General features: G+C 46.5%; 1 long non-coding RNA gene across 1 annotated transcript; it reads right to left on the bottom strand.

Moving 5' to 3' along the window:
- Positions 1–599: 599 nt before the first annotated feature.
- On the bottom strand, positions 600–9,828 carry LOC113839926 (uncharacterized). Its single transcript, XR_011806006.1, has 2 exons — positions 9,583–9,828; positions 600–9,187 (listed from the first exon to the last, which is right to left on the bottom strand). It is a non-coding gene; the product is annotated as an uncharacterized lncRNA (long non-coding RNA).
- Positions 9,829–12,650: the final 2,822 nt, after the last annotated feature.

Here is a 12,650-nt window from a genome sequence, read left to right as displayed (position 1 = left end):
TATGTTTTAAAAGTGTATTTTCACAATCAGTCAAATCAAAAGTAGCCATCTGTAGAAAACTCAGGCATTTTTTCAGCAAAGGCCATTTCTGTTACAGATCACAGCTTCCTTTCCTTTGATGTTTGTGACGAGATCCTTGCAAGAATTTTTATTTTTAGTGACAAACATTTTAATGTCCTTCAGCATACCCACGAGTATCTACATATCTGTCTTGGCATATCAGGATGTTGTTTAAGATTTAGATCAGAAATATCACCTGGAATGCAACCACTGGAACACGAACATTTATATAATGTTAAGGGGACTGGTTATTCTTGTATTAAAGAGCAAATTTATTGTGGAAAAAATAATTGTTCTTCAGAAACTCGAGAACATTTAGGACTCAATATTAATGTTTTAAAATAAGGATATGTACTTCTTAATTCCCTGCTCTGAGAAGGGGCCTCTGGAAGGAGCATTTATTTTTAGTCCCTTTAGCAGAAGCCAAATCAAAGTAACTTTTGCTTATTTTTATTGCCTCTCATACTTGACAGAGTACTTTCTTTCTTCTGAACTGTGCAATCACCATATTAGGTCTATTTTTTCCTCTGTTTCTTGTGTTTTGTTGTTTGATGTTTTGTTTTGTTTTTTAATCACCAGAGAAGTGTTGCCATCTCCACCTCATGAAAAGCTGGCCTTGCCATTTCCTGACCAGCTCATGTCAATACAACTGCAGGATTTCCCTGGAAAGGGCAGTCCTGGTCTCTCCCTTGCCCTTGCAGTGCATACTCACTGCCTTTCCTCTCATCACTTTGCAATCCTCTTATCACTTTCCTCCTATCACTTTGCAATCGGTACATCCTTGCGGTGAGCCGGACCCATTTGCTGATTCTGCTGCAAGCCTGCTGTTTTTTGCCTTGTGCTGTGGAGTCGGAGGATCTCGTTGATCTGTCTGGCTTTGTGGCTGCAAGTGCTGATGCAATGGAAATGAGTGTGGGGAGGACGTTTCCTCTGGAGATACAGGACCGAGGCCAGAAAGGCCAGTGGGCTCAGATGGCCGTCTGGTAATGCCGGGACTGCACCTGAATCCCAGACATCCTGGCTGAGCTGCTCATCAGCAATGTCCCGACAACTTTGCTGTGTTATTTTAGCACGTCTACCTCAGGCCTGCCAGTTGCCTGTTGGGTTGAAGCTGCGGAGTAGCTCAACTGCACCTCGAAAATCCTTGACTGCAACCGAGGCTTGTATCAGTACCAGAAGCTGTTTGATTACCTGCCTCATCTTATGTTAGTATTGACTTTGCAAGGTGCACAACCCTCTGATAACACAAACCTCAAATGCTAGAGTTCAAATGAAGCTCAGTGGAAAAACAGGCATTGATTCCCAAAGGCTTCCTCCAGTGGTGCAAAAGAAAACTTGGCACCAAAAGAAAACTTTGTCAAATACAGTTTTTCTCTTGTTTCCAGGCTCTGTTCTGCAACGTACCACAGTGCTGGCCACTCTTCCTCTTGCTCCACTCCTAAAACATGATCGTGGTTTTAAAGTCAGTATTAGAAATAATGGACAATATGGAATATTACCTTCTTCTAAACAAATAAATAAAAGCACGGCTATCTTCAGGTTGGGGATGACACAAATAAACCCTTGGGCAGACTAAAAGCTCCTGGTATCTGTGAGCATCCGAGGCAGAAACGTGTTGGGCATAAATACCATAATAATACCCATGTGCACACAAATGAAGCGTGGCTTTTACTAGCGTCACTTGTTCAGGGGGGAGAGATTATTTTGTTAAAGCTTTCTCTGCTATCTGACTTCCTGCAGATCTCAGAGATCCTCCTAGCAGTGTGCTAGGAGAGGTTAGGGCTGCTCTGCCCCCTTGTCCCCTGCAGCACCCTTGGGTTCTGCCCAGCCTTTGACATCCACCCCGGCGTCCCCACGGCTCCCACCCCACTGCTGGGTCCCGTCGCCTCCTCATTGAGCTCTGCCTACTCCGAAAACCCTTCTGAGAAGAGCTGCAGCAGCAGCTGAGATAACAGGAAAGCAGAAGGATGGGGAGCGATAACAGCGCTGCGTTTTGGGGCACCAGGCGATGACCCTGCCGCGAAGACCTCGATGCTGAGCTAGAGCAAGGGCTGTTTGAGCTCATCTCTTGCTGCTACCCTGAACCTGCTTCTGGTTGAATTATCCATGAGAGGGAGCCACAGAGCAATTTATCGGCACATCAGCTGCAGGGCGTAGCTCTTAAACCTATTAAATAAACATATAAAATAATAACACATCAACAATAGGTTCCGAAAGGGGCTCTGGGCTTCTCTCCATATTGCGGCGAATTGGTTTTGGCCCTGCTGAGGCTGATTTCCTCCAGAGTCCTCGGCTTTAAAGCTCTCGTTTATTTTCTTTGACGCCCCTCCCAGCCGTGCAGCTATCCCGTTGTTTTCCACAACAGGGTTTAAAAGATTGATGCAGTCTCCCAAAAGCAACCCACCACAGCACCAAGTGCAGTGGAAGCTACCAGATAGCAGCCCGCTGGTCAGGGGACCCTCAAAATCCTCAGGGATTACTCCAGGACGAGGCTGTGCACCATTCAAAGCCCCAAGACAGAAGCTGTGTACAGCTATAAAATACAAACAAACCCCAGACTTCATTATTTTACACCAAATTCCCGAGGGCTGGGCCTGCTGCAGCATTTTTTTTGCTGCACTTGTTGCTGCAGACAGCGGTGGAACTGGACGAGCCAAATGATCGGCTTGGCCTTGACACAGCTGAAAGTAGGGGGAAACCCAAATATGCTGCCTTGGCCATGGGAATCTAAAAACTTCCTGCTTATTTATAAGGAAAAAAAAAAGAAAAATCTGTAATTTCCTTGCTTTCAGACTTGTCTATAAATTATTCTACACTAAGGTATTGCACAAAGCATCGGGAAGGAGAGTTAAAAGACTTAAATAGTTCAATCTTCCGAAGCTGCCAACAAGAAATCCCTTCAAACTTCCCAGTAAGGAAGGCCAGGTGAAGCTGTAGGGCTGTTCCAGTGCTGGCAGAGGCTGTCAGGGCCCTCTGGAGGCCACCAGGCCCCAGCCCTGCTCCAGCAGGGCCACCCAGCGCAGGCTGCCCAGGCCCATCTCCAGGCAGCTTTGGAAGGCCTCCAAGGAAGGAGACTTGTTTTTACATTAAAAAAAAAAAAAATAAAATTAACATTCAAAATGAGAAGATACAATAGAAGGTCACATCACTTGGAAGCAAAAGCTAATTTTTAGTAATGATCTCCTCCAGCAAAACAAGCTGACAAAATGTCCATGACAAATGACCTGAGGCGGGCCTGCTGGAGTAGCTCTCACTGCAGCCTTGAAGCAGCGAGGAAGGCTTGCAAATCTCTGGATGTGCAGCAGAACTGGAATAATTTATCTACTCTGCGTTATGTCAGTAGGTTTGTGTCCAAACAGCTGAAGTGAAGGCTCCAGTTTTGCTGATAAACAACACAGAAAATTAAATCCCTGCCGCTGGCTCGCCCGTGGTGGTGGAGTCACCGTCCCTGGGGGTGCTCAAGGAGAGGTTGGGCCTGGTGCTTGGGTCAGTGGTGACATTGGTGGCAGGGGGGTGGTTGGACCAGGTGATCCTGGAGGGCTCTTCCAACAGGCAGACGTAGTACAGGCACCAAAAACAGCTCTGCTGTGGGGCCCAGCCCCCCCAGCACCGTTCCTTGGGCTCCCCAAGGTTGTCACCTCCCCTTTGGAGCACGACAGGGTGAGGGGACACCTCCCCGAGCCTGTGTTGCCCCAGGATGCTGCAGGCATCACCCAGGTCTGGTGGGCACCTCCTCCACAGCAGGGCTCAAGGACAAGCAGGGTGGAATAACAATGTGCACTGTCACATTCGAGGCAAAATTTCTGTCCTCCTTGGTCCTGTGGAGGAATGGGAGCTCCGGTATCTGCCCCAGGGGTAAGCAGGCGGTGGGTGCCCGAGCTGCTGGCCTGGGCAGCATCCCCTCACAGAGCTGGCTGTGGTCCCGTCTGGATATGAACTGACTGCTGATTAGGTGCAAATGGGGTTATTTAATTAAAAAAAAAAAAAAAAAAAAAAAAAAAAAGCGAAAAAAAAAAAAAGCCAGCTAATTGATTTTAAACTCTGTGGTTTATAGGAGAAAATGCCGAAGTTAATTACAGTTGCCATCTGTCTCATCAAAAAGCTCCCTCTCTTTAAATACCTCTATTGTCAGTGCTGGTTTTCATCTCCTTCTGAATTTTATTGCAGCAGGAAGGGTTGAAACGAAAGGACTTCCTTCCCCGCAATCTCCAGCAGCCAGCAGAGTGGCGCGGCGACCTTCTGGTGCTATTTTACAGGGAATATCACGGGGCTTTGATGGGGGCGAGCTTAGCTCCGTGCAGGGAGCTCGCATGGTCTTCTCCAGGGACTCCTTCGAGGAGGTCTTTGTGTGTGCGTTGCTGGAAGGAGCTCTTGCATGCATGTCCCTGAAACATTCATTTCACTGGCAAACGAGGAGGTCTCCCTGACAATGCTTGCAATTTCCAGGCTCAGAGGAACAAATGAATTCATGTGTCCTGAATCCTATGAATTCAAGGGAAACTCAAGGGAGATTTCATCTACTACTGGAAGGAAACATTCCTCGCCCTGACCCAAAGAGAAACAACATCCTTTTTTCTTCGTAGCCAGAGGACTCAGCACAGGGCGATGACAACTTGGAAACCTCGCTGCTCTTGGATAAAAAAACGACCTAATGGGAGTGATAAAGAATTAGGCAATAAGATTAGAGATTGTTCCCGAATCAGTCCACCAGGATTAGCCAGGCTTTGTTCCATGGCAACTCAGCTGAGGATAAGCATGACTACAAAGGGCACCGTTCCCATTTCTTGGGTGGAGCACGCAGTCAAATCGCTGGTGTCCAAAGGCATTTATTGCTGCGCCTGGCGGGTCTGAAATGTCACTTGCTGCACTTCAGCAGTTCAGTTAGGCTGGAATAGGTGGTGCATGAAGAGTTCGAGACCCAGCAGGCACACTGAGTACATCGGTCTTTTTTTTTTTCCAGGTGGGATTTCTGGCTCCAGCCCTTCAGGTGGATGCTCTTGGCCCTGCCCTGAGTCACCAGGGGCATACGTGGCATGAACAATGTGGGCTGGGGCAGCATCTGGCACATCGGGGGGTCCTCGTGGTTAACCAGTCAAGAAACAACCTGGAGACTTTCTTAAGAATAATACATCTTGCACTTCTTTATATATATATATATATATATTTATATTTTAACTCCACTGCACACTGCACTTTTATTTTAAATGCATCTGCCTCTCTAACCTGTGCTTGGAAACTCTTGTGCTTTCTCAATAAACCAATCTGAGCATGAATCATTTTACACACTTAATTGAGGTGGCATGGCCACTTAAACAATGATGACGAGCGTGTGTTTAACAGCTTCACTGCAGGCAACACCAAAGTTACACAGTGCTCAGGTAGCACTTAACTGTTTGTGCAAAACCAGGGAAAAATACTCTAGAAGGGAAAAAACGCCATATTTACAGTTTTCCTTATGGTATAAACACTTACACTTTTTATGGTATAATGTGTATCTCCAAACTGTCATTTATTTGTCTTAAAACCAGCCGAGGTTTTAAGCCTCTAGCCAGGACCTGGCCCAAATGTGTAAGAAGCTGAAGGGAAGGGGAGTGAATCCCAGCTGCAGTGATCCACACACAGACACATCCAAACAGAGCGCTGTTTATTCAGGGCACATGGAGCACATGCATAAAATTCCCCTTTAAAATTAGTCTCTCCTGTTAAGCTTTGGTACTTTTTTGATACTTCTGGTTCAGTTGCTGTCCTTCTTGACCTCAAATGGTCACCTCTTATTGTGGGTGTTGCTTCTTTGGCAGGCCAGCACCTTTCAGGTAGGGTGGTTTCTCTGGGGGGTGGTGTTTGGAAGTCAGACTCAGGTTTGCTGAAAGCCTGAGTGTGACTGCAGCCTTCGGGCCGCATGGGTTATCCACGCACACCGGAGCTGCCGCGTGCCGATGCGACGCGTTGGGCACCGGTTGTGGCGAAGGGCCCGTCCAATCTGACAACCTCCCCAGGCAGCCCCGAGAGTCTGCTGCTCTTCAGATTCAACTTTTCAATTTATTTGATTTTTAGTTTTAATTTTTAAACACAAATAACACACAGATTCCCCTTTCCTAAATTACGAGAGTTTATTCAATGCTTCGTGCTCTCCTGCCAAGCTCATAAAGAACGCCTCCCCTTTAATGCTTTGCGGGAGAGCACTGATACTTTCTCCAGAGTTGATTTAATCTGTGTATATTGAAGCCTGATATCCTGCAGATGTTTGGCTACATGTTGATAAAAGAGCCGTAGCAAACCACCATGGGAATTTTATCATAATCCTCCCGAGGAAAAAAAAAAAAAAAGTCGATCCCAAGGGATGTGCCAGAGGTCAGACAAAATCTGACATTCCTCCTCCTGGTTTGGAAAACAGCCAGCATATTTATGTTATTTACAATGAATATATGAAGGCTTTCTGCCAGCAGTTTGTCCTGTTATTTACCTGCCGGTGGGGTAGCTGAGCATTGCAAGTCCCGTAGGCCGCTAGCCTTGCCGTAATGGTATTTCTCGTATGACAACTTTCCTCTGCTGACGGAACAAGTGCCGTCTTGCCTTTCCTTGGCGTGGCCCCTCGTCAGAAAACGATTCCCTGGGATCTGAGGCTGCTGAGGCTCGCCTGTAGCTTTCACACCGGTGCCATCAGACAAGTTGAAGTGGAAGCAGTGCGTTCCCCGAGCATGGGTACTCCATGCTTACACCAGCACGGCTCATCTGACTGAATCCAGCCTAGCAGGCAGTCCATGCTGGCATTGCTGCAATGGGGTGCACAGACCCGCTGTCCTGGTCTTAGATAGACCCACAATTTCCACCCCTGTGCTCCCAGGACAGCTTTCCCAGCGGTCTTTAGTCCAGATTTAGAACAATTTCTTGTGGGACAAGAAATCGAGCCTCCTGTCTTTCAGCAAGGTCGTGAGTTTTTCCCTCTGTCTCCTTTCGGTTCTGGGAATGAGGGGCCTGGATTCTGACCCTACATTTGGTTATGGGGAACAGCGTGTCAGAGGGAACTTCCCCCTTTCTGGTGACCTCACAGCCAATAGCTCAGTGCAGGAAACACGCTCTCAGTCACACACCCCAGCACAGCAGATATGCTGCTGCTGTCACAGGAGCTCATGCAAAGGGCTCATTGTGCAGAAAACCTCATCACAGGACCAGGCTCAGGGCAGCTGTCCTCTCCCACATGCTCGAGGGCATATGACACGGCTGCTGTACAACAGGGGTTTTGTTTGTTTGTTCCCTTTTTTGTTATCCTTACGTATTTATTTATTTATTTATTTTATTTTAGAGCCTGGCGACCACGGTGTAGGTACACGATGTGTTAGGTTTGGCAACGAAAGCAGCTGAAGAATTTCCCACTTCGTCCCCCAGCCCAGCTGCTCACCCTTTCCCTTTGCTGAAGCAACTTGTTTGCACAGCGGCCGCACCAGCAAGGTCGGAGAAATAACCTGTGTTAAAAAGCAACTTTGGACAGAAAGTCATGAGGAGGATGCTGGCTTGTGATTGGGATAGGGATGCCTTGCAGAGGGCGAGCAATTTTTTAATGTAGCGTCACAAAAAATAGTTTTTAGAGAATTCTGGGAAAGAAGCATGAAGCAGCTTGTGTTAGGGACGGGGGGGTAAAGCCCCCCCCCCCCCCCCCCCAAAAGTGGAAAACAAATGTTGAAATAAATACAGCAAACAACCAAGACGACATTTGGAATTGCAAAAGCGTCTTGTCATTCACTGCGAGCATCAAGTGTACCTCTTCAATCTGCCTAATCTAATACAAACAGCATGCACGCCTAAAATAAACACCTCTACCAACACATTTCAGATACACATCTTGCCCTGGGGAGCTGATAAGGGAAGAGAGCAAACCAGGTATGACAGCTGCTAGCGGCATCATTTAGTGCATGGTTAGAAGGCATTCGCATTCCTCTCTGCTGAGCAGGGTGAAAACATACCTGGCGTAGGGTAGGACAGGACGGGATGGGGTAGGACAGGTCACTGTTAACAATTAAAGCCTATTAACGTTTAAAGTTGAATTTCTCAAAGTATTCTCTTCACATTTGTCATTCGAAATATGCAAGTTCAACATGAACAACAACAACAAAATAGAGGTAGCATTAAAGCTTCATTTTGGATGCTAAATTTACTGGAACAAATGTGAATGTTTTTATTGCCACTAACATATTTTAAACCAAGTCTGCCTTCAACCTGTTTTGCTGTTTTTTTCTTTTTTTCTCTCAGAGCAAGCTGTTATGGTTAAAACCCCCACCTCTTTCCAAACATACTCAGCACTAAGCCAACAAACTCTGCATAAATTCTTGTCTGAAGGAGCAACTGTGGCTCAAATCGAAAGTCTTGCAGGGAATGCTGGAGGCTGTGCCGTGAGGAGCTTACCCTAACTGATCACAAACACTTTCCAGGCTGACAATCGATGAACCCACATGTTTTTTTGTCCTACCACCCTAGCACGTTATTGGCAAGAGAAGTGAGGCATTAAAATGTGATCTGCCTCCCCATGACCTAGCAGTGACTCTCCGGTCATTGAATTACTTCTCTGCCTCTGACTTTATAAAAAAACGAAACCTTTCTGGTGTCATTTTCCCTGTCACTGCCAGGAATCCCATGCAATCAGCAGCAATTGTGATATTTTGTAGGTTTGAGGGTGGGATCTGGAAGGAGCAGCTGTTCCAGGGGGATTTTGCCTATGAATCAGCAGAAATTGGGAAACTGGCCCCTCTTTCTTCATGTGACTTTGGCAGAACGGCTCCTGCCTCAGTTGCACAACCTGAACCTGGTGTCCCCGTCCCCTCCTGCTGTCCCCTGGGTGCCACACCGCGGGGAGCTGGGCATCTAGCACCTCAACATGCAGCCTGCCCTCTTCTTAAAAAGCGCTTCCATCTATCTCGGCAGCTTTGGTCTCCGTGGCCTGGAGGAAAATATTTAGAAACCCATCAAACAACAGGCTTCAGCAGTTGACCTCAGCAGTTCTGTGGAACTACATCACTTCCCTGCCGTTTATAAGCCGGTTCCTGGAGAGGACGCGGGCTGGCTGGCCGGCAGCCAGGGGGCTGCTTCCTCTGCTCATCACTGCAATCCCTCCAGTCCGCTGCCACAAGCACCGCTGGCAGATTTAAAAAAAAAAAAAAAAAGCCAAAACATGTTAAATATGCTTTGGTTTTCGTAATAGTTTACAAAAGGAAAACAAGCAGCCTATCGTTACTCCAGAGATTTAAGAAGCTGTAGCTCTTGGAGACAAATGAGGCCATTTTCTGGCATTTTTTATTTTTATTTTTTCTTCACAGGCACTGCTGGAAACAGTGGTGAAGTGTTGCTGCTTTTCCTGAGCTTCAGATCCAGCCCTTTCTCTTACAATGCAGCCACTTGCTAGATTTTAGATTTCTCTTTATGTTGCATCCCAGCCATCGCTGTTTGTGCACACAACGCAATTATCACTGAATTACTAGTGCTGTTGCTTCGAGCATCATGCCTCTTTGCTCCCAAATTCAGACTCCTTACCCTGGCAGCAGCTGGAATCCTTGGGGATCCACCCCTGCTGTCAGGCAGGGATATGTCAGAGGATGAGTTTCCCCTGTGCAAGGTGCCGGGCTCCCTTTGCACCAGCACTCCCAAGGGTCACAAAAGGGATAGCGGTGTCTGCTCTGGCTGAAGAGAAGGCTCGGGACAGAAACAGCCCAGAGATCGCACCAAAGCACCTTTCTAAATGGAGTCAACACTCCCTAAGGCAATAACCCCAAACCACCAAGGTCAATGGTACTTTGGCCCTTTGAAACTTTTCCCAGTCAAACATTGTGGATACTGGGCCAAAACCCATCTGAGTTCCCTTGCTTCTATTTTATTATTATTATTTTTTTTCTGAGTGGGAAACCTACCTGTCTGTCCATACAGGACAACATGCTGGGGTTCAAACTTTGTGGTTTGATGGAGGAGGAAAATATAACCAGAGCTGGACGTCAAATGTCTTACACATAGCAATTTTTATTATTTTTATTATTTTTTATTTTTTCCAAGGACTCTTTTTTCTTTCATTACGAGCAGACAGTAGGCAGTCCCGGCATGGATAGCACTCACTGTCACGTAGGCAATTTTTTTTTTCCCCTCATAGGTTCTCAAGCCCTATTTGTTGAACATCCCACCCATCTTGTTTTGAGAAGACAATCATTTTCTCCGAAGACTTCCTATGGGACTTATATGCAAACCATGAGGGTGGCATCATCTCCAGACTACACAAGGGAACTCAGACCCGTGTCAGAAGTGTCCACGTTGTGTGCGTTAACCATTTGGGATGGCCAGCTTGAGATGTTGAGGACCCAGCTTTTGGAGCAGCTGACATTATTTGACGCTTTCTCTAATCAAAGCCAGTTAACCCAAAGTAATACTTGTGAGAAAGGCTTTTTCTCAGCTTCTTTCTGGGACTCAAAATATAGAAGAGAAAGACTTCCAGGTCTCGGTTCCTCACCTGTACTCAGGATGGGCAAGAGACTGAGGGAACTGCAATTATAGAGGAGGGCCTGTTCAGCTCTAAGCTAGACCTTGCCTCCAGAAAATAAAGATAAAAGTCCCTAGCAGGTCTTTACATATGCAACACATATTTTTTTTTCAGATAGTTGTAACCTGGAAATAGGCAAAAGTACATTTCCTGCCAAGCTGTCATTCCTTCCTCCTGAGGATGGTGACATTGCAACCTTTACATATTTTTTAACATGAAAAAACAACGCTGCGTCCCTTAGTGCTATTTTGTAGTGCCTGACCCACAGCTGACATGAAAAGATAGAAGCTCACCCCCCTCCCAAGCCTCTGATTAAATCAAACTGAAGTCAGAGAATGGAAAAATTCAGACCATCTGTTTAAAGTTACAAACAATTGAAACCAAGGTAGTTTTCTGGCCAGACCTATCAAGCTTGTCTATAATAATCGGGCTTAGTTACGCTTCCTCAAATTGTGTTCCTTTTTCCCAACACACAAAATATATTTGTAGAGCCCCAAATACATTGGAAAAAGAAAAGCAAAGGAACAAAAAAACTCCCTTCCTGTATAGACAAACAGCAAGAAAGTACTGTTGCAGAGTCAAAAACAAGGATACTGTTCACAGCTAAGACTCGAGCCCGCGTGGCTGCAAGTATTTACAAAAATGGCTTGCACTCAGATGGCATGTGGGTTTGCTGCCACTCTTGGCAGCAGATTGCTTTCATCCCCCATCCACAGCTCTTTGACGTGAGTAGCTGCGGCCTCACCATGGTCTCAGAGGAGTTAACAGCACAGTCGCCAATCCTTCACAAGAGGACAAGAAAAAAAAAAAAAAAAAAGAGGGGGATTTTTTTTTATCTTTTGCATTTTTTGCATATTTTACATATTTGTGGCTATTGCTGCATAACAGGTAACCTGCAGGGGGGTGCGAACGTTTCTGGCTGACAGGTCATCAGCTTCACCCTACCGGTTAGCAAACCAGCTGAGAAAGTCTGCCAGGGAGAGGATGGCTCTCTAATCAGCCACATCCTCAGTGCATCACCATTAGATAACGTGAGGAAATGTGCTCTCTGTTTGCTGATTCATCATGCTGCTGTGGTGATTCACTCCCCACTGACTGGCACCAGGGCAGCAGCAAAGCCGAGGCTGAGAGCAGGGATGTGAGGATGAGCACTGTCCCAATACAAGTGGTTTGTTTTTTTATGGTGTCTCTCCCATTATTATTTTCTTTTTTTTTTTTTTTTCACAGCTGAAGGTTTGCCTGGTGCTGCCCCGAGCAGTCTGCCCTCCATTTAACTCCCAGAATTGGAGGTGTTGGCACTTGGGCGGGCTGCTCAAAGCACTGGGGGCACTGCACACCCCGCAGAGATCAATCAGCTGCCCCCCCGTGGGATGCCCCTTCCCACCACCACCATCTGTGTGCTGGCTGCATCATCCCACAGCAGGGCCCGGGCTCCCCCCGCAGCCAGGGAGGTGTGTGCCCACAGCAGCCGTGTGTGGGCATCTCCAGGAGATGTGTCATCTCTCTTGTTTCAGACATCCACCTCCTTACAGGAAACCTAAGCAACTGGTTTTGGATCAGTTCATTGAGCTCCTACGAAGCTGTGCTTGAGCAAGACGCGTCCATCCACCCCTCTACATTCAGAAATAAATCTGGAAAACTCACAGCTTTGCTGCTTCCAGGAGGAAGTTTGTTCAGCACTGATTTATGACTGGAGAGGCATTATCCTTATTATATCATCTTGATTGACATACAGAAGTAGAAGGGAGACAGAAGTTACCAGTATCTTTTAAAATGGCTCAGAAAATCCAGTGTTTTTTGTATTCCTCTGGTGGCATAAGAAGAGACTCATGTTGTGAACTCTCTGCATTTTTGTCTGATTTTTTTCCTCATTCTCTGTCACCCATATGTAACTTGTCCACGCTTATCACACCATGATTGATGCAAGGCTACGTGTGTAGTTTTATGGCCTGTCATCTGCCTGCTAACAAATGCGATGGGTACATGAATTACCAGCAGTACAGCTAGGTGCTTTGAGTTATTCCAGGGACTCAGAGTTGCTGTTGTAGGACACACCATATTTTATATCACGACTGCA

The sequence above is a fragment of the Anas platyrhynchos genome, chromosome 1, assembly GCF_047663525.1.
Source record: "Anas platyrhynchos isolate ZD024472 breed Pekin duck chromosome 1, IASCAAS_PekinDuck_T2T, whole genome shotgun sequence".
In the NCBI taxonomy this organism is placed as follows: Eukaryota; Metazoa; Chordata; class Aves; order Anseriformes; family Anatidae; genus Anas; species Anas platyrhynchos.
Note: the sequence above shows the minus strand (reverse complement) of the source record. Positions and strands in the feature narration are given on the sequence as shown.